Genomic DNA, 23,719 nt, shown 5'->3' on the forward strand with positions numbered 1-23,719 from the left:
TGGCAATGTGATGTTACTCAAGTCACTTAACTTCTCACTGTTCTAGGCAACTCCCTAAGTCAGTTGGTCAATAAGTACCTAAATGCCTACTGTGTGCCAATGTAGTATCAGGCACCTAATAAGTGACTACTTCATAGGCGTAATACCCCTTAAATGCTAAAGATGCAAAGAGAGACAAAAGAGTGCCCCCTGCTCTCAAGGAGCTCATATTCGAAATCTTTAAGTTGCAGGAAATGTGCTGATCTGGTTAGAAGGAGTTTTCTCACTGGGGGTTCCCCATGCCAATAACATCACAGGTCCAGGCCCTATCCCAAATTTATATAGCACATTAAGTCTTACAGAGCATTTCCTAATTTGTTCTGTCCTGTCCTCCTTCACAAAGATTTTGTGAATTATTTGGGAGTGTTGCTCTTGCTTTTAGCCATTTGACCAAACTGAGATGATTGGTTCATTTTGGGGGCAATCATATTAAAGAAAACTGAATTGACTAAACATTGTAGCCTTAGAAAGTTATTCTAACTTCCAAAGAGGTGTCTGTGGTACTCAGGGAGGATTAGCACTTCTGGTGTGAGGTCTTGCCAAGCCCTTTTCAGGGCTGCTCATCCACCTCTGGGGTGCTTTCACCCACTCTCACCTGTGGTTTCAAGAAGCTACCAGACCCTGGTAAAAGCATCTCAGTAGCCAGACTTTGAATGTGACTGATAGACCTCCAACTCATCAGTGGGGTAGGGAGATGTCTCCCCCATGCCTGTGAAGATTTCCCAAGGCAGAATGGGCAGATGAGAATAAGGTATTCCAACGAGCATGATGGAGGCTAAAGCAGGAACTATGGAGTGCTTAGAGCTTAGTCAGACATCAATGAAGTCAAGGCCATCCACTGCTTCCTGAGAAAAAAATGCCAGTGGGGCTCTATGAACTGAATCCTGTGAGAGCCAGATCATAAAATAGGAGGAAAGTTGAAAAAATGCAAAGGGAATGAAAAAAAAGAGGCTCATTGAGAGGAAATGTTTCTCTTTCTTCTCTAAGTCCATCATCCCTCTTCTAGTCTCCTCCTGTTAACACGGGGTAAAATTTAGGGTTGCTACTGAATATATTTTTTAGTAGTCACCAAGTCACCATTATATTCTAAATACCAATGAAATACTGAAGTCAGGATGGAATTTTATGGTGGTTTATTTACAATAGAAGGAAGAAATTAAGAATGAGGGAGAGAGAAAGGGAAGAAGATCTTCTCTGGCCTGGTCTGAGCCAGGGAGAGTTCAGAGGCCTCAGCCAAGGGGCCTTCCCAGAAGATTAAATCTAGCTTGGCTTCCAGCCACGAGGCCTCCTTTAATATAGGGGCCTCCTTGGAGGCTAGTGCCTCCAGAAAGAGACAAGGAAAAGGGGAGTCAGCCTTATCACTCACCACGTGATCTTCTAAGGCAGGGGTCCCCAAATATTTTACACAAGGGGCCGGTTCACTGTCCCTCAGACCATTGGAGGGCCAGACTATAAAAAAATACTATGAACAAATCTGTATACCACTGCCTGAGATAGTGGAGGCTGCAGCACTGGCTTTGATGGGCCTGTTACACCTTGCACAGGCCCATAACCACCACCATTATCCCAGGCAGCAGTATACATCGTTTGGAATCCCCTCCCCCAAATCGCCACTCACCATGTTGACCTCTTCCATTGTGCAGCCACATAATCCTTTGTGTGATGCCTCATTCTCATTAAGTTACTCTCAGAACAAGGCACCATGCAAAGGATTATGTCACCAGAAGTAGTACTGTGCATGAGCAAAGCCACGCTTTGTGGTGCCACCACGTACAGTGCTCCTCTCGCTGACCACTAATGAAAGAGGTGCCCCTTCTGGAAGTTTGGAGGGGGCCTGATAAATGGCCTCAGGGGCGTAGTTTGGGAACCCCTGGTAAGGGAAGCAGTCTGGGGTCCCATACTCCAGCTATTCCAAGTCAAGTTCCACTGCCAAAGTCCCTCCCACAGGAAGTGACACAGAATATAAAGACAGTTCTTTACATCATTTCCAGTGTCTCACTTGTGCCAATGGTGGCTTAAACTTGGCTTTGGATAGCCCAGGAGGTCAGTCAGTTGTTTCTGACTTGTCACTTGCTAGCACACACCGGTCATAGACCTTCCTCCCCTATACTTAATCCTTAAGAGGGGGTGTATGCATTCCTGGTTGCTAAAATTCTAAAGACTAAGCAGGGTGGAGTAAATCTAAAATTCCCTCTTCTAAATTTATCCTTCATCCTGACTCTGACATACATTCCCTCTTCTTCTCAATGTTCTTCCAAGCCATCACCATCATGTTACCCTCAAGTTTCATTTTTGTTCACTACCAATCTAGAATTTCAAAATAAATAGCCAGCATTGATTAAAACATTGTGCTTTAAGTTTTGCAAAGTGCTTTTCAAATGTTTTATCCTCATAAAGGTAAAGTGTTATTATTATTCTCATTTGAGGCTGGCCAGGATTAAGTCATTTGTTCAAGATCTCACAGTTAAGATAAGTCCAAGGCATGATTTGAAATCAGATCTTTCTGATTCCAGGCCCAGCACACTGTCCACTGCATAATCTCGCTTTAATTAACTATTTCAACTTCACTGTCCTCTGCACTTTAATCCTTCCCAACTCCTTGTCCTATTCTCACTCATGTTTTATAAAACTCTGGCCCTAGGTTACCCACCTTATTTACCTTCTTCACAATCTCCAGGCTCCTGAATGTTGTTATTCCCTCCTGTCTATCTATTCTATCTATCACTCTATTGTGACCCCATTTGGGGTTTTCTTGGCAAAGATTCTGGAATGAATTTCCTTTTCCTTTACAAGCTCATTTTACAGATAAGGACACTGGGGCAAACAGGATTAAGTGAAGTTAACTTGCCCAGAATCATACAGCTAATAAGTGTTTGAGGCCAGATTTAAACTTAGGAAGATGAGTCTTCCTGATTCCAGACCTTCCACTCTATCCACTGATTCACCTAGTTGCCCCTCACTGTGTAATGCCACCATACAATCACACAACTATGATAACTGGATCCACCTATTAACTAATTTCTAATGGATCCTCATTGCAATGTGGCAATCCTTTTATTCTTCCCTAATTGTCAATCTTCCTACAGCAATTGTTCAAGATCCTTTCTTCTCTCCTCATCCTGGCACCACCCCCTTTCCCTCTTTTCTCTCAGAAGAATAGCTTGCTACCTATTTTACCAAGTAGAGGCTGTCATAAACTTCTTGTTCTTTCCTTCCCACACCTCAAAGCCCCTCAATATTGAATCCCTTCTTGTCTTCTTTGCTCCAGTCTCTGAATCAGTTTTTCTTCCTATTAAGGTTACTATGTTCTTCTGACTCCTCTAGGAACTTATCTCTTCCCTTGTTCCCTCTATCACTAATCCTCAATATCTCCCTGTGTCTTGATTACTTTCATGCTGTCTACAGATGTGGCCAAGCCCTCCCTCCTCTAAAAACCTTTACTTGACTGTACCATCTCTTCAAGTCCTAGTCCTGTATTTTTCCTCTATTTCTTAACCCAACTATCAGAAAAAAATAGATCTCCACTTGCAATTTCTTCTTCCTCTCCTCCCCATCTCTTCTCTATGCCTTGCAATCTAGCAACAGACCTCACCACTCAACTGAAGCCATTTTTTCCAAGGTTACCACTGATATATTGGTTGTTAAATACAATGACCTTTTCTTAATTCTTACCTTCTTGACCTCTTTGTAGCATTTTACATTTTTAATGATCCCTCTTCTTAGTACTGTCTTTCTCATAGTTTTTATCATACTGCTTGCTCCTAGTTTACTTGCTGATTGCGCCTTTTCAACATATCTAGTTATATCATCACACATAGCCTATCCCTTAACCACTGATGGCCCTATGTGTATGTGTATGGTTTTCCTTCCAATTTGTTCTTTTTTCTTTTTGTATCCTCTCTTAATTGTATCATCAGTTCCCATGATTTCAATGATCATATCTGTGTAAATAATTCCTAGCATTATATGTCCAGCCTTAAACTCCCTCCTAAGTTCCATTCACACATCACCAACTACAAATTGTATTGTATATCTCTAGCTAGATGTCTTGTAGGCATCCCAAACTCAATTCACCCCAAATAGAAACTTATCTTTCACCCTAAATGTACATCTCCTTCAGACTTCCTATTTCTTTCAAAAAGCCACCCAGATTCACCATTTTAGCATCACAGTCACCTCTTCCATCCGCCTCACTCACCATATCCAACTTCTCTGATATCCATCTCCTTTCCTCCAATTATACAATACCACCATATTTGGGACTTATCAGCTGCCTTCCTGGACTGTTAATCTATATTCCAAATCGAATCTCAATCTCCCTCTTCCCCAATTTATCTTCTAAACTATTGGCATATAATAATATTCATGAAACAAAAATCTGACTATGATACTCTCCTTGCTCAAGGACCTTTAGTGGTTCTCTATTTACTTTAGGAATAACAAGCAAATAAAGTCCTTGTCTTAACATTTAAAATATGACTACAACATTTATAGTCTTATTTCACATTATTTCTTTTGTTGAGTTTTAAGTTCCAGAAAAACTGACCTAATTGTTATCTTCTCCAAAACAGGTAATTCTTCTCTCACCTTCATGAGTTGAAGACCTATTTCTGACCCATATTAACTTTGTGACCATGCACAAATAATTAAATTTCTCTGTACCACCAGAAAACTCTAAGATAAGACTAACAAATCACAGGTGTTAAATGATAATAGCTAGCACTTATATAGTGCTTACCATGTACCAAGTAATATCTTTAGCATATGATCCCCACAACAACAGTGGGAATAGGTGCTATTATTATCCCCATTTTACAGATAAGGCAGAAAGGAGTTAAGTGACTTGCCCAGGGCCACACAGCTAGTAAATAGATAAAGCCTTATTTAAAGTCAGGTCTTCCTGACTCCAGGTCCAGAACTCAATCCACTTTACCACCTAGTTACTAATACATTAGCTACCTACATTGGTCATGAAATAATAGGTCCAAATTCCCCTTCTCCCAATTTTTTTCTTTTTTCTTTTTATTAATTAATTTGGTTTTTGGTTACATTAAAATTTCCAAATATCATCATCTCTCTTTCTCCTCCCTCCACCAGAGAAGTTATCATTTTTTAAAAATCCTATGTATATATAAATTATGTCTTTAGTGTTTCTATTTATCAATTCTTTCTATGGATGTGGATATTCATAAGTTATTCTTCAAATACTATTTAGGTAATTATATATAATATTCTCTTGGTTCCAATCATTTTGCTTTTCATAGTTTCATGCAGTTGTTTTCAAAATAAAAAAAAATTAGCTTGCTCATCATTTCTTATGGCACAATAATATTCCATCACAATCTGTGCCACACCTTTTTAGTCATTTCCTGGGTAATGGACATCCCTTCAATTTTCAGTCCTATGCTACTGCAAAGAGAATTGCCATAAATATTTTAGAACCTATAGATTATTTTCTTTTAACCTTGATCTCCTTGAGAAACAGATCTAACAGTGGTATTGCTCCATTTAAAAGTATAGTTTTTTACTGTAGGAGTAGAAACACCAAAGAAAAACAGCTGCTTGAATACATGGGTCAAGGGGCTACGATTGGGAATATAGACTCTAAACGAGCATCCTAGTGCAAACATCAACAGCATGGAAATAGGTTCTGATCAAGGACACAAGTAATACCCAGTAAAATTGCACATCGACTGCTGGAAGGGGTGGAGGGGAGGGAGAGAAATATTGTAATTAGAGTAACCAAGGAATAATGTTCTAAATTGACAAAATAAATAAATTCAAATTGAAAAAAAAATTTAAGTATACAGTTTTTTAACTCTGAATTTTTTTTGAAGGAAGTGTTCACTCTGAAAAAATAATCAATAAGGAAATCTATTTAATATCTAGGCATATAGAAGCATAGCTTTCATAAAACTAACCCAACAATAGATTAATACATGATAAACCATTACTACCCTCTAGTGAGGGTAACCATCATAAAATCAATCTTTCAGTAAATCCCAAAGACAAGCTCAGTCAACCTGTTCACTTTTAGACTTTATTTTTTCCACTTTAATTACTGAATATTACAGAGGGAGAAGAATGCTTCCTATATAAACAGCTCACCAATTAGAGTATTGCCCTTAGCAAACTTATCTGTATTCACAGCAAAAAAAAAAATGTCTGCTTCCTTATAAATGTTTTTAGGCCACCCAGGAAAAGAAACCAAGAAAAATGATCCTGACAGGTTTTTAATTTATTTTTAGCCCAATTTCTGCAACTTCAAAGTCACCTTTCCCTTGGTTCAATGAATTGATTGCATAAACATTGGAAGGGAGAGACATAACTAGACAATGGTTTCTGTGATAACAATCCTGAGACTCTTAGTGAACTGTAAGCTCAAAAGGAATCAAAACTGTGAGTTGGTAACCAAGAAATTTCATTTGAATTTGCTCTGCATTAGCAGAAGTACAGTGCTCAGAACAATGGAAATCCTATTCTCACTGAACTTTGCTCTCAACAGAACACATCTAAAGTATGTGACTCAATTCAATAAACAATTAGTAACTATTTTAAGTAACATTGATACAGTGCTGTAAGGCTAACAAAGTTCTTTGCAGATATTATCTCATTTATTCTGCACAACATCCATCCCTGTGAGGAAGATGCTATATTCATCCCCACTTTACAGATGAGGAAACTGAGGCTGAGAAATGAAGTAATTTAGTCAAGGGTGACACAGCTAATAAGCTATATGCTTTTAGTCTATATCCAATTAGTTTGTTTGGTCTAAGTGCATTCATTATGTATTCAAATATTCTTCCTACTGTTCCATTTAGCCACCTAAGACCTACAAAGAAACAATCAGTCAGTCCAGTCAACAAGTATTTATTTAAACACTTAACCATTTACCAGGCACTATGTTAATTTCTAAATATAAAAAGAAATGCAAAAAATCCCCCCAAAAAAAGTCCCTACTCTACCATCAATGAGTGAATATTCCAATGGAGAATTTAAATTTTATAGCATGTGGTTTAGTGGATGAAGGGCTGGCCTCAGAGTTAAGAAGATTTGGGTTCAAATTCCTCTTATGATACCCCCTGGTTGTGGGACCCCCGACAAGGTGTATGGCATCTCTATGCCCCTGGAAGCTTTCTAATTATTATAACTTGCAGAAATGCTGCCAAACTGAATGGATAGAAAGCAGTTCTTTATTAGAATTTCTATACTAGTGACATTACAGGTTCAAGAACCTACCCCCAAGCACAGAATAATAATAATCTCAAGGGTCTAGGCTGGTTGCTGGGGATCGAAATATAGAAAACGAAGCAGTCTGTTTTTAAGGAATGTACCTTCTGTTGAGGAAGAATATTATGTACATAGAAAATGAAATAAAAAGTGATTTTCTGGGAAAGAAGATGAATGACAGTAGGAAGTGAACTTTAAGTTGAGCTTTGATGGAGGTCAGAGACTAGCAGTGGGAAAGTTGTTTAACCTTGTTTGTCACAATTTTCTCATCTTTAATATGAGCTGGAGAAGGAAACGGCAAACCACTCCTGCATCTTTGCCAGGAAAATCCCAAATGAGATCATGAAGAATTTGGACATGACCAAAATGACGGAACAGCAAGAGGGAAACTATGAGGTAGAGATGAAGAGAGAATACATTCCACTTATAAAAGACAGCCTGAGCAAAGATGTGGAGATGGGAAATAGAATATCATAGAGAGAAACAAGTAGGTCATTTTATTTTTGCTAGAATATGGAGTGGGTAGAGAATAACGTACAATTAGTCTAGAAAGGTGGGGGCATCTGGGTGGCTCAGTGGATTGAGAGCCAGTACTAGAGACAGGAGGTCCTAGGTTCAAATCTGGCCTCAGATACTTCCCAGCTGTGTGACCCTGGGCAAGTCACTTAACCCCCATTGCCTAGCCCTTACCACTCTTCTGCCTTGGAACCAATACACAATTAGTCTAAAAAGTTGATAGAACCAGAATATGAAAAGTTCTAAAAGTCAAACCAAAGAATTTATGTTTTGTGTTAGAGGCAAGAGAAAAATTCACTAGAATTTCTTGAATGAAGTAGTCACAAGATCAAACATATGTAATTTTAATAAGGTCATTAACAATTTGGGGTATATTTAGAACAGGAGATAACCTTTTATTGTCATGGAACTCTTTGGAAATCTGGTGAAGCCCTTGGGCTTCTTCTCAGGATGTTTTAAGTGGATAAAATAGTGTACACAACCATTGTAGAGAGCAATGTGACCCTGCTAATCTCTGACCTCCATCAAAGCTCAACTTAAAGTCCAGTTTCTATTGTCATTCATATTCTTTCCCAGAAAATCACTTTTTATTTAATTTTCTGTGTACATAATATTCTTCCTCAATAGGGCCATAACTGTTTCTAACCTTTGACCCAGCAACACCATTGAGCTTGTATCTCAAAGAGATCATATATATGGGGAAAGGAACTACTTTTATGAAAAATGTTAGCAGTTCTTTCAGTAGTGGTGAAGAATTGGAAACTGAAGGAATAGCAATCAATAGAGGAATGGGTAAATAAATTATGTTTTATGATCATAATGGAGTATTATTGTTCCATAAAAAATGTCAGGATAAGTTGAGAAAACAAAAAACCTTGAAATATTTGTATGAACTGATGCAAAGTGAAGTTGGTAGAACCAGGTGAATATTACATACAGCAACAGAAATGCTATATGATGATCAACTCTGGAGGACTAAACTACTCACAGCAAAACAAGGTCCCAAGATAACCCCATGGAATCATGAGAAAAAATGCTCTCAAAAACCAAAGAAAGCACTAGCACTGTCAGATCAAAGCATGTACTCCTTCACTTTATGTCTATCGTGAGTTGTTTTTTTTTTGTTCTTTGTATAATAAGTCTTTTGTCATGGCATGAAGAATATGGAAATATGTATTGCATGAAAGCTCTGCTACAACCAACTTGGAAAGGAGGGGAGAAGGGATGGAAAGAGAGAATGTAAATCACAAAATGTCAGAAAAAATTGTAGAAATTATTTCTATATGTAATTGAGAAAAATAAAAGAAAGTAAAAAACAAATTAAGTGTATAAAATAAAATGCAGAGCATGTCAAAGGAAACAGTTATGTTGAAATAAGATTATCTAGCTCTAGTTATAGATATAAAATAAATTCACAGACTCCAAGTTAAGAAACTTCATTGGAGAAGAAACTGACCATGATTATGAGGGACCTAGAAATCATGCTGCACTTTTAGTTAAAGGAAAAAAAAATATGGGAAAGGAGAGAATTAGTGAGTGGGCAAAATAGCTGACTTCAGTTATTTGAAGGACTCTCTCATGGAGGATAAACTTCATTTACTTTGCTTGACTTCAGAAAGCAAAATTTGGAGTAATTCAAGAGGAAAGGAATAAAGCTGATTGAAAGTAGAATAGGTTGCCTTTTTAGGTAAAAAATTTCCCAGTCATTGGAAGTCTTCAATCAGAAATCAGATGACCTCTCCTCTGGAATATTATATTTTTAAAAAGAATTTTGGTTCAAGTTCAGGAAATATTATCCCAAAGGTTCCTTATAATTCTGATATTATTTGATTCTGTGATTGATTTGACCCTTCAGTCTCTTGAAATAGGGGAAATAGGAGGATTTGGCTTCTAAATGACCATACCTCAAATCTGATTGCTTTAATTTTATATTGGATCTCGGAGACAATATAAGTTGATGAATGGCACACTGGAGTTGGAGTCAAGAAGACCTGGGTTCAAAGCTTACCTCAGATATTTGTGACTTTGAGAGTAGCTAGGTGGTACAGTGGATAGAGTCCCTGACCTGGAGTCAGGATAACTCCTCTCCTTGAGTCCAAATCCCACCTCAGACACTTACTAGTTGTGTGACCATGGGCAAGTCTCTGTTTGCCTCTGTTTCCTGATCTGTAAATTGAACTGGAGAAGGAAGTTGAAAACCACTCCAGTATCTTTGCCAAGAAAACTCAAATAGTCTCAAAGAATCAGACATGATTGAAAATGACTGACCAACAACAATAATACTTGTGACCTTGGACAAATCACTGCTATGATTGAGGTTTCCTCATTTGTCAAATGAAGAGTTGGACCTGGTAGCACTTACGACCTCTCTAGCTTTAAATCCATGATGCTATGGGTTGTTGACAATAGGTTTATGTGAGTATTTGAGGTGTGGAGATTGTGAGGTTTTATTTTGTTTTGGTTTTTTGTGTGAGGTTGGTAGTTGGTTAGTTTTGAGAAAAAATTTTCAGTCATCTGAAAATTTCATTTCTAACTAGATCACAGATTTAAAATGAGAGATTTCCTGGAGAGAAAAGTATTTCCTTTGTTTCACATTCCTCTTCTTGAATGGTGATGGATTCTTCACTCTTAGTCCTTGAAGTAGCAATTTGTCCAACCCTGTTCTGTCCTCCTGGAAGTCATCTGCAAACCTCAAGTCCTCTTCTGATGTTAACAGGATCCAAGCAAAGTCTAGCCCAGCCTCCTGCTTTATTGTATAGTATCAACTACCCCCATGACCTAGGATGGTCACAGTCTCAGATCTCTGTAGAGGCTGAGGTTGAAGCTTTCATTATTTGAATTCAGGCTACTCAGTAACATATCTTCCATTTATAACATTTTATAGGACCTGTTTCTTGCCTCAACAATATCATTCTTAAATGATTTTATTTGAGGGGAGGTAGAGGTGAGACAACTAGGTGGTGTAGCAGAATAGGCTTAGAGCTAGTATGAGAATGACCTGAGTTCAAATCTAAAGTCTGACACTTACTAACTATGACTCTGAGCATGTAATCTCTCTCAATCTCAGTTTCTTTAACAACAAAACTTTTTTTCTAATAATAATTATTAATATTTACTAACAAGGGTTTGCAAAATGCTTTATAAATGATACTTTGTTAGATCCTTACACAATCTTATGCAATATGTACTATTGTTATCCCCATTTTATATGAGAAGAAATTGAGGCTGGCAGAGGCTGTGATTTTCAAAGGATCCCACAGCTAATAAGTGTCAGAGAATGATTTTAAATTCAGGCTTTTTCTCATTCCAGGTCTAGCTTTATATGCACTGTACCATCTAGCTACCTCCCATTCTTTCCAAATAAAATTTAAAAAAGAATGCTTTTGTAATGACTCTTATAGTTTTTTAAAAACCCTTATCTTTTATCTTAGAATCAATACTATCTATTGGTTCCATAGCAGAATGATTTGTAAGGGCTAACCAAGGACATTTAAGTGATTTGCCCAAGTTCTTCCCACTAGTAAGTGTCTGAGGACATATTTAAACCCAGGACCTCCCATCTCTAGACCTAGATCTCTAGCCACTGAACTACCCAACTGCCTCAGATGGATAGGTTTTAAGAAATAATTTTGTAAAATTTAAAGTATTAAGTATTAACTATTTTGTTTATTGTTGTTATTATTTCACCAAAAGTAATATTTATATAGCATTAATGTCATTAAATAGGGTTCATCTTATATAAATTCATCTCTTGGGATTCAAATACCACACAACACATTCCCTGCATTATTTTTCATATTTTCAATATGACTAGGAAATACAATCTTTTCAAAGTCTTGAGCCTGAGCATTCAAGGATCAATTCATTGGATTACAGATTTCAAGCTAGAAGGGACCTCAGAGGCCGTCTAGTCTGCACTCCATATCACCTCATGTTCATTTTCTTCAGTCACTTTTCAGTCACGTCTGACTTTTTGTGACCCCATTTGAAGTTTTCTTGACAAAGATACTGGAGTGGTTTGTCATTTCTTTCTCCAGCTCATTTTCTGGATAAGGAAACTGAGGCAAACAGGTTAAAGTGATTTGCTCAGAGTCTTTACACAACCAATGTCTGAGGCAGGATTTGACCTCAGGAAGATGAGTCTTCTTGACTTCCAGCTTGGCATTCTATCCACTGGTATCACCTATCTGCCATTTTTACAAGTGAGAAAAGTGAGACCAAGAGAATTAAGGTAACTTGCTCTCAGACACATCGATAGTAGAGCCAGAATTTGAACCCAGGTCTTCTAACTCCAGTGCCAATATTTTTCCCACTTCATCATACTGCCTCCTTATCTACCTCTATTTAAAAAAAAACGAGAATACTAAAGAGTGTTTTAGATTTTGTTTGTTTTGTCAAAATTAAAGTGCAGAATAAATATGTGACACTGAGCTTATCTAAGTCCTATAGAAATAATTTGGTGGAAAATGAATGTCTTTCCCCTAACCACTACTTCTGCCCATGAACTAACTCTCTTGGCTTGTAGTGGTTTATCAATCGAAACGATACACTGCTATTTCTTATTGACTATCCAGGACCACCCATTTCTAGGTCTGGCTCTCAATCCACTGAACCTCCCAGCTACCCACTAATTTTGCTCTTTCCTCAAACTCAGTATTCCATCTCCCATCTGAGACTGGGAAAAAGACAGCTACCATTCCTGGCATGTGCTCCCACCTTGGAATCAGGGTATCACCTCTCAGAACTAAAAGTCTCTGATTTTTCATGTAACTTTCCTTTATTGCCCGGTTGTTTGCATTCTTTCCATTCTCAATTTACCTTATATTATATGTGTGTATAATATGATTTATGTATATATATACTTATATATGTATACTTCTTATTTATGTGTGTGTATGAATGTATGCATGTATATCTATATCCCCCAGGAGAATATAAGCTCCTTAAAGGCAGGAATTCTCTCTCTTTTTCTGTTTGCTTCTCCTTTTTAACCTCATTTCCCCAATAGGAGAGAGACAGAGAGAGACAGAAAGAGATAGACAGACAGAGACAGAGACAGAGACAGAGACTTAAATTTGGGAACAGAAAAAGAAGCACTAAGAAAGGCATCCCTGTTCTCAAGGAACTTACATTGAAGGCAGGAAGATATCACATAAAAAGGATTTGGAAAGAGATAGAAGGTACATGCCTGAAGAAAAGGCAGAAAAGTGGTTCAAAATTTGCAAACCTGGAGTTTAGTCAATCAACTCACAAGTATTTATTAAGTACATACAATATGTGATGTACTTAATCTTGATAGATTGAAACAGAATAAAACAAAGTTGCAAGTCTATTCTTAAAAAAAGGAGTCACTTATCTACTGGAGGAACTCCTAGAAATAAGAAAAATCGATTTCTGGTTTCAGATTTGATAGAGGATTTGCCATGTACTGAGACATCCTGCTTCAAACAGGTGCTCCTTCCTGCTTCATGAGATTTAAAACTGAATTTGAATGAGCAAGACACAAATGTATAACCAAGGAGCACTATATCAATATGTTTATATGACTGACATTTAACATATATGTAAATGTGTGCACACACACAAATATTTCTATATGAGAAGCTAGTATAGTGATAGATAGCCAGCCTGAAAGTCAGGAAGAACTGAATTCAAATTCTTGTCATTTGTTCCTTTGCTCATAAGATTTCACAATTACCTGAAAGAAATAGACCTACATTAAGAGATTATTTCCAGTAGAAAAAGAAACTTCATTGAGCGATTCTTTTTTCTAAGGAAGTAGCAAAACAATAGTTATAGCTTAAGTATTATCAATTAACATATATTATATTATTATATCATACTATACTATATTATTTCCTTTTAGTTTTCTTATGCATGTATCATATAATATATCCATGACAAATATATATATGTATATATGCACATAGATATAATATGCATGACAAAATTGGAGAGAAAAAAAGACATCAGATAGGTATTAAAAAACCTGGGTTTTAATTTTAATTCTGACTCTAGTTTAATGTGTGGCTTTAGAAAACAGTATTTAACCCTTCTTGGACAGTTTCTTTTTATGTAAAGTGAGAGGGATAATCTCTCTAAGATCCCTTCTAACCCTTAGTTTATTCACCTGCAAAATGGGTATAATACTTTCACTACCTACTTTAAAGGGGTAGTATAAGGAATAAATAACTATGTTTCCAACTCAACAATTCTATGGTTCTTGGTTTGTTAGTGCCTAGGTGGAATGATCCTTCAAATCACTGCTTAATCACTGGATGACCCTTTAAGGCTCTTCTATTCTCTGAACCAGTGAATGAGGCCCCTGGTATAAAGAAATCATTTTCTAATGACATTGTAAATTTTGTGCAGACCTCACAGACACAAGTACTGTAAACAAAAGAAATCCATCTGTGGAAAAGTAATGAATCCCCCTTCCCTAAGTTTTTATCACCCTATATTCTAATGTGTGGAGCAGAAATCTGGGATAATCAAATTTTACTAAAAGTTAAATTCCTAATCCCATAACCTGTATTGTATCTCAGGTTTCTAGCACCTCCAGGTAGAATCAGATGAGATGAAAAATCACTAAGGCATTGATCACTGTGAGAATCCTTGAGTAAAATTTAGCTAGCTGGAAAAAAATTGTCTATTACTTGATACAAAAGATATCTTTATACACAGCTGCTAGTGATCTTCTCTAAATTCACTGACAAAGGTAGTGTTCTATATGTAAATGCAAAGGGCTGTGATTATAATTTTCTATTCACCATCATCATCATCATCACCATCATCATTATCATCATCATCACCTAAGTATTGCTTCTGACTATTCATTTGTGCTCTCACTCATTTAGTGGCTCAAAGCAGTACATCTGTATAGACTAGGACAAAGCTTTTTCAGGGACTACTAAAAGCTTGAAAATTGCATTGTCCCCACTGCCTTATGCCAGAAGATTGTACCTCTCTGTTATTCTCCATCAAAGGTTTGAGCATTCTATAAAACACAGGCTACTTACCTGTTCACAAAATAAATACCTCCTTGCCATAGAGAGTATGGTTTTCTGCTTAAAATATTTTAAGTAATATTTTAAAGTACCCAAAGTCTTGCACTCTAAACAAAAACCTACCCTATCTAGTCCTGACACTGAATGAAATTAGCCTAGAAATTCTGGGGAAAACATAGGCTTTTTGTACTAGCCATCTGCCTGCCTCACTAGAAAAAAATTCAGCTTTCTACAAGATGGGGGGTTTTGAGTCTGAGAAACAGGATTTAGAACTTTTTTTCTTTCCAGTCAGCATACAGAAATGCAACTTAAATACTCTTTGAAAATGCTGAGAATCTTTCAGTTCCTCAAGAAATAGATCTAATTTTTCAGTAAACCACTTTGTGAGTGTGGGTGCTTTAGGTTCACAGCTTTCCATACAGTGATGCCATCTACAGTCTTTAGTTATAGTAAACAGTAGAAAAGAGTCATTAGCAAGGAGATACTGATGTGCCACTTTTCTGTCAATCAAGATGAAATTGTTAATGCTACCCAACTCATCTGTGCCCTGTGTGTTTGTAAATCATGAATAATACAGTAGGATGCCCCCAAGTATTACGTAGTTGTTCTAGTCTGTGTTGGTAAAGGCACACATATCCCCAGCGTGCCTGAGGGAGCCACTCTGTTCCTCCTCTCTACCATGCCTGAGGACAATTTTCACATGCTTCACTCCTCTGTCCAGCAGCCCAATGTGAGCACTTCCTCCCTCTGCTGTCTGGAGTAAGGCAGGGGGCTCACAGGTGTAATCAAGAGAAGGCTTAGTTGCAAAAGACAGAAAGGTTAAGTCTCTCAGTATAGAGAGAGAGAAAAAGAGGGGAGACCTCCCTTCTCAAAGTGGGGTTCAGGGGAGACAGCAGGTGTAATGGAGAAAGGATTGGGGATGGTAAAGGGACCAGGATCTAGGAGAGGACAGCTGATGTTTAGGGTTGGCTCAGAGAGAGGAGAAGGGGTTTGAAGATTTTCCCCTTCTGCCTTCCCTCCTTAGCTATGGCTGCTCTCCTAGATTTGCTCTTGTTCCTCTTGTCCCTCTTGTCCCCCCTCCACTACAAAAGACCAAAGGGTTTCTTCCTAGGAAGATGTCTTTCCACTTGATCTATTCACTCACACTTGATTCACAGCTTGGGGAAAAGATAACTATTTTAATGTCAACTCAATCAGGGTAATACAAAGGAATACCTGGCAGGGAAAGAATGGGAAAGGAAAGTGGGGGAAAAGGGGGTCTCTGTCTCTATCTAAACCCCTTTTCCCTCCTCTTTGAGTTTGAGAGGTTTTGGCAGCCTGAGCCCCTGAGAGATAGTCATCAGGTTGGCTGACCCTGGGTTTGGTCCCTTAGCCACAGTTCAGACCCAGGGCAACAGGAGCTGAGGTAAAGTCTGACAGAGATTCAAAATGCCTTTTCTCAGGTTTCTCTTCAGTGAATCCCTTCAATTGGAAATGTTGGGGGGAAGATTTATATATATTTATATATATATATATATATATATATATAGAGAGAGAGAGAGAGAGAGAGAGAGAGAGAGAGAGAGAGATGATTCACAGTTCCCATCTTTTTCTCAAAGTCCTAATTAGGTTCCTTACTTCTTTAACTTTTTTTTATCACTGCTTAAATTTAAAAACGAATTTACTATATTTTATTTAAAACAAAAGATTAATTCAGTAAAATTCTTCATGCTTCCTTGGTGAAATGATTTTTTTAATAAAGGTTTCCCCAAATTTTAACATCAAATAAACAAATCCACTTGCTAATTATTATTTGGAAGCTCAATAAATGCATCAAAGGGGCACTGAGGTGGCTCGGTGAATAGAAAGCCAGGCCTAGAGATAGAAGGTCATGAGCCCAAAAATGACCTCAGACATTTCCTAGCTATGTGACTCAGGTAAGTCAGTTAAATGCAGTTACATAGTCCCTTCCCACTCTTCTGCCTTGTAACTGATATTTAGTAGCAATTCTAAAACAGAAGCATTCAAAACAATAAATATATCATTGCTATCATTAATCAGTCTAATTAGTACAAAAACCAGATTGTCTAAAGAACGTCTTTATATCTGTCTATCTGTCTAATCTTTTTAAAAAACACCTCTTTTCTATCCTTTGGATAGTTGAGAATTCTCTATGGTCTCTATGCTTTTTTAATGTTTTTAATGAATTTTACAAGTATAAGCAAACATTGATGTTTTAAGAAAAAAGAATTATATGTAAAAATATTAACTTCTTTGGTATACAGTTTAAATGCATATTAAATTTAACTCATGGTTTAAAAAAAAAAAACTTCCCTTGCTTATCTGTGTTCCCTGCTGTATTTCCTTCTGCTTTCTTCCAAATATTAAAAAATATTTTTTCTTTTGTTTGTCTTTATCTTTTGTGCATGTGACTATAACAAATAAATAATATATTATTCATACATCTGCTGATAGAAGTCCTATTGTGTAACAAATTAATATAATCAAGCATGGCCACATCAGAAAAATGCATGTCTCTATCTGCATCTCTACTGCATGACCTCCTTGCCAAGGGATGGGAAGCATCCTTCATCATCAGTCCTTTGAAGTTCTGATTTGTCACTTCATTGATCAGAAATCTCATGTCTTTCAAGGTTGTTTTCTTTTTATGAAAGAAACTTCTGGGTAACAATAACACCTAACAGATCAATCAGGTGCATAGTTATCAGGAATGGCTTAGTTCTCTTTGAACTTGTTGTACTGCAAGTCTAAGATAGCAAGATTAAAACAGTATCACCTTGTATATATAACCAACATAGATGTAAAGTAAATCTTCCCCGGTCTGCTTTGAGTCTAGAACTATCTTGGTTCCCAGTAGGTCATTTTTCATACGGTTGAATCAAAGTACACTTCTGTCCATTTTATACTGTATTATATATTCAAAAGACTCTCCACCCCCACCCTTATAGTCAACAAAGTCTTGGCAAGGAGAGGAGGATCATTCATTGGTTCCAAGGTAGGACTTGCAGCAGCATCAATAAATTATTGCCTCCTTTTGCATCATGTGTCTAATTCTCTTGCCTATTGAGTATAGTTCTTCTCTCACTTATAAGGATCACTTACAAGGCTTTCAGGGACCATAGCCTGGGCCTTCTCACCTAGCTGTGAAATGATGGATCATGAATTTGGAATTTCAATCTGCCTAGTGAGAATTAGAACAGAGGAAGGGAAGCCTGGATTACAAATTAGGTTCCAGGGCCAGTTCCATCACTAATTAGCTATATGACTCTGTGATAGTCACATTACCTCACTGAGCCTTAGTTTCCTCATCTGAAAAATGACATTTGCCTATGTGATTTCCAAGTTCCTGTCGATGATACACCCTGTATTCTGTTCCACTTCCTCAAGTCTATAAATGACAAGTATGATTATAAAGAGATAGAACAGTTCGAGAATTTGTCTTGAAAACAGAGTTTTCCTGTAATGCTTCCCCAACTCTGGTAGAGATGAGTTCTGCACTATTATAGACTCTACTTCCCATAGTTAGTATAATCAAAGCTCATTACTTGGCTCTGAATATTTAACACACTCACCAGTTCTACAAAGAAAACCAGTGTTGATGTCTGGGCAAAAAGCCCATTTAAATAGTACTCTTCATTGACTGTTGATGGTTCTTGGGTTTCAAGTTGGGGCTGTGGCCAATTTGTAATCTGATGCACTCTATGCTGATATAAACACTAATATGTGTTTTTTTTAAGGCATCTGTTGTCCTGTAGTATTTTCTATCTGCCTCAGGATTTTGCTGTTATTTTTTATTAGTTTTCAGAACACTTCTAGGGTTTGGGTTGATGAAAAGAGCCAAGAGTAGAAACATTCTTCTCTTCATCCTATAGCAAATCAGATCTAGCATTAAAACTTGTATTTGTATATTCAAAGTCAACTACTTGTAACTGTTCCTGCCCAGGGATATCTATTGTTTAAGTATAAGGCACCTTTATAAAAGGTTGACATCATTTCTTTCTAAATTCAGTAAAATCTTCAGATAAAGATAGTTTTTATGTAACTACAAAAAAACCACCAAAGTATGTGATTTGGTATTCATCATTATCATCATCATCATCTTGCTATTGATTCTGACTATTCATTTGTTATTTAATTCACTCAGAGGTTCAAAGCAAAAATTCTTATTTCTTTAGAATCAGTGATCTGTGATGAAAAGCTTGAACAGGAAAACTTCACATTATAAACTTTTAGGGAACTGATTTTTGTTGTGGTGGTAGTTTATTTGTTTCTTTTTGTTTTTGGACTTTCAGCTGACCAGTTCAATTCCAGTATAACTACACAAAGCTATCCAGACCATAGCCAGAAGGAAATAAAACCAAGTGAGTACAATGATGGTTCCTTCTGAGGTCATAATTTGCTCAAAGTAGATCTACACTTGAGGCTAGTGATGGTGAACTTATGGTATATGTGCCAAAGATGGCACACAGAGCATGCTTTGTGGGCAGGAGCACTGCCCCCTCCCTTAAGTTTGTTACTAGAAAGGTAGAGGGACTGGAGCAGAACTGCTCCTTCCCCCCCCCCCCACACTGTGTCTGGTGACATTTTCTCCCATCACCCACCCCTCTGCACAGAAGTCTAATGGGAGCACACAGGGGGTAAGGTGGGTGGCTCACAAGTGACAGAGCTGGAGGGAAACAGAGTGCTCCAGCCACTCCCCTCCCCTTCTTCACCTGTGCTGAGAATATTCTTCACTTCACCCACCCCTCAGCCCAGCAGTCCAATGGGAGTGCTTCCTCCCTCCCTTGTGTGGGGTAAGGGGGAAGAGAGTACACTATGGTACACAGTCTCTAAAAGGTTTGCCATCACTGCTCTAGGCAAACTAAAATAGGAAATGAAAGAAAATCACATAACCCTCCAAAGAGTAGTGAGAGGAAGGGAAGGAGGAATATGTGGATATATATGGATGTGAGGATCTGTGGTGGGGCTTACTGATACCCTCTGGACCTTTTTTCAAAACCTAGATGAATAAAAGGCGATTGGTCTTTATGTACATAGGTTGTATATGCTGCCTCCTAGTGATTTAAGTCAATGTCTGAGGCAGTGAAGAAGTTGTATAGAAAGAAGTTAGAAAATGGAGCACAAGATAAGGGAGAGTTGCAAATGCCCCAAATATAAAGTTTTGATTGCTCTACCAGTTTCAGAGGCATAAATGGGAATTTTGGATCTATTGAAAATTTCACAAATCTTCCAGGGCAAATGGTATCAGGCTAGTAGACTCAGAACTGGGAAGAGCTCAATTTGAATTCCCCCCTCAGAAACTTAGTAATTATGTGACCTTGGGCAAGTGTCTTCAGCCATGTGATCTTCTGTTTCCTCAACTTTAAAAATGAAGGGTTGGATTGGATTACCCCTAAAATCCCTTCCCATTTCTTATCATTGATCCTTTGATGCTAGATGTTCCCGTGGTTGAATTTGAGAAAATGTAGAGAGCAGTATGGACAACTGAGTTAATTCATTATTCTAAATTAACTACAATAAGAGTTAAGTTCTATTGTTTCCATCTGATAACAGGCACCAAATGTGGTCAGTACCCTCTCTAAATTCAGTGCTAAGAACAAAGCCCTTGCCTCACCACTCTAGTCAGGATACCAAATATGATTTGTTTACCATCAGTTTTTAGGGTTCAATCAATTTCAACCCTTTGTGATTATTTGGGAATTTCTTAGTAGATATTGGAGTGGCTTGCCATTTGCTTCTCCAGGTTAACCACCATGGCCTTGGGCAACTACATCAGCAGCTATGACCAGACCAGCTAATTCCTTACTCTAAGATCTTTTTCAGACTCTGGGAGTCTATAATTCTGTGGTTCTTTCCTGCAGTAAAGGCTGAGGGATTCCTGTTGAAAAGCATTTTGAAAATCACTATAATAGCTATTGGCATTTTCAAGATCTTCTCAATAAAAAAGAAAAGCTATGAACCCCCTTTCTCTCTTCTATTACCCCAAAACTGAATTTAGTAGACTAGTAAGTAGAAGGGGAATGGATATGAACTGAGGAGACTTAGATGCCAGTCCTGGCTTGGTCATTTGTTAGTTTGTGACATAGAACAAGTCTCTTTACTTCTATGGCCCTCAAATTCTTTAAGTATAAAATACTCTCTGTGAGGTAATATCCCATAATCTATAAATTGCTACATAAATGTGAATGATTATTATGAGCTATTATTAATTCAGGCTCAGAAAAACCGATCTCACCCTTGTAAATAAATTCTTTGCTGTTGCTATGATAGCTTCTACTAAATGACTTTGGAGACAAATAAGTTTCATTGGCAATGCAGGCAATATTCCCAGAGTTTTACTTAGGCAAGAATAGGAAAGTCTACAGCTTTCTACCTCATAGCCATCTTTTTTTTTCTTTCCTTTGAGCTTTTAGGAAAAATTCCCTGCCACTAGCTGCGCTATTTGCAATAGTTCACAAAAACAAATTAGGATCCAACAAGCTAATATTGATTGCTCCCTCCCAAACTGTTTTTGAAACATGTTCTACTAGTTAGATAGGACTGTAATGTGGCATCTGATATTAGATGACACATTTGGCAAGATTCATGACAGGCATTGGTAATTGGATTTTTTCCCTCATAGTATGTTTATGAAATAGGTTTATGAAATGTGAAGCAGCAGGAAAGAGAATGCGAGCAAATAGATTTCTAGTGAAACAAACTCAATAATAATGCTTAAGGATCATTTTTTATATGCTAACCAGCATGCTGCATGTAATATTTAGTATTCGTGTTTATTAATAATTCATATTTAAAGCACTTGAAGGCATTTGAAGCATTTCCCTCACAATCACCCTATGAAGAAGGTAATGTAAGTATTATTATCCACATTTTAGAAATGAGGAAACTATGGGAGAGAGAATTTAAGCCATTTGCTCATCATTTCATAATTAATAAATAGCTGATGCAGGACTAGAACTCATGCCTTCTGATCTCAAGACTTGTACAGTAGTGAACAAGACATTGCTGCACTGCCCCCAAAAAAACAGCCTAAAGGGGATAATGCCTACACAATGCCTCTTGAGTCTTCATTTTCTCATATGTGAAAAAGAAAAGATCAGCCTGGAATAGTATATGGAAAGTTGGCCTTGGGACAGAAAGAGATGTGTCTTCAAATCTTGCCTCTGACACATATTGGCTGAGTGACTGATGGCATATCATACCTCTCGGTGTCTGAGGCAACTCTCTAAGACTATGAGTGGCAAAATATGTTTTGATCTGTTTGGCAGAAAAATATCCCCATCTGGAGCTCTCTACACCCATGAAATCATAGGTCTGGTAAAAATAATAATAATAAAATGAAGGTAAGAGTAAAAGAAATCTTGTGTCTTGACTATATCTGTCTTAAGCCTAGAGCGTATATTTCTCCCTAAGTTCTCCAAGAAGTCCCCCCCCAAGTTCTTGGTTCCAACCTTTTGTTCTCTTTCAGGTAAAATAAAATTATTCTTCCCCTCAATAATCTTTGTCTTGTGAAGAGGCAATTATTTTCCATCAGTGGTCCAGTTTCTAGTTCTGGATTGAGGTTGAACTCAATCCTGGTTAGGAATTCTCCACCCTGACCTCCATTTCTTCTGAAGACTCCAACTCTTAGCTAAAATCAATTTCATCCCTCAAAGAAATATTGTTTGTCTACAAGATGTAATGATTTTTCTAGGTGTTAGGAATAAAAAGATGAATATGACATAGATTTCTGTTCTCAAAAAGCTTACTGTCTAACTGATATGCAACAGGGAGAAGAGGAAGACATGTAAAAGAATGCATTAACACAAGTACAATAAATATGACATAAATGATATTGGCAAATCAGTTAACTTCTCTCAATCTCAATTTCATCATCTGCAAAATGGGCATAATTAAAACACATACTTTAAAGAATTATTGTGAAAGTCAAATGTGATAATATGTGTGTGTATATATAAAGTTTTTTACAAAAATTTATAAATGTTAATTAGACAATTAATGACTTGTCACTTTGACTAATGAATGTAACTTATTCAATCCCCAATGTGATATCTACCATTTCAATCAGAAAAATACATTTCTCTCACAAATCCAGTTTTTATAAAAGCTGAATATCTCTTATACATTCTATAATTTTCCCATATATAGATATTATATACATTCATAAAATACATGTTTATTCTTTAATGAAATTACAGTCTCAGATATATAAGTACTACCCTCAGTAGTTATACATGCTTTCTCATTCTATTTAATTCTTGTTCACCTTTTCCTAAAAATTCTCCATAGAGGAGATATATAATATACTGGGGACCTTCTTATATGAGTTTTGTAACATCTTGTGGGTACCAGTGTATCACTTAAGCTTTCCATTAATATTCCTTACTCAACACCTTTTTTCATACATTTATTTGTATTTTATGCAATATTATATCAATTCTCTTCAGTAATATATTAAAGGCAGGTCACACCCATGATAAAGTTCTTTATTATTCATTAGGTAACTTGAAATTTTCATTCCTTCAAAATCTTGCTATTCCATGAATCTTAGCCAAATATTACTGCCAGAATAATATTGGTATAAAAAATTGTGTATACATGCTAGAGGGCAGCTTCAGTTCTTTGAAAATACAACAAAATTTCTCTAATTCATATTCTCTTTCTCCTATTAAATTCTGAGTCCAAGTCATTATCCATCCACAGTATATCTATAATGTATATACTGATTGGCAACTATCTATCCAATTATTTGTTATAATATAGGCAAAATCCCTTTTTTATCAATTCTTTTTTGTTTGTTTTGTTTTGTTTTTGTAAAAGGGCTGATAGTCTGATCTCTTTGAAGTATTTTTTAATTACATGAGTAGGTGCTATAGTATTCTAGGACTTGCAATTATCAACCTACTGTTAAGCAAAACAGAATTATC

The 23,719-nt window shown here is 36.9% G+C and overlaps 1 protein-coding gene across 1 annotated transcript in view; it reads left to right on the forward strand.

Moving 5' to 3' along the window:
• CD96 (CD96 molecule) overlaps positions 1 to 23,719 on the forward strand; it is a 178,752-nt gene that overhangs the window by 86,802 nt on the left and 68,231 nt on the right. The gene's annotated exons all lie outside the window — the stretch shown is intronic.

This window comes from Monodelphis domestica, chromosome 4, assembly GCF_027887165.1.
Source record: "Monodelphis domestica isolate mMonDom1 chromosome 4, mMonDom1.pri, whole genome shotgun sequence".
Classification (NCBI taxonomy): Eukaryota; Metazoa; Chordata; class Mammalia; order Didelphimorphia; family Didelphidae; genus Monodelphis; species Monodelphis domestica.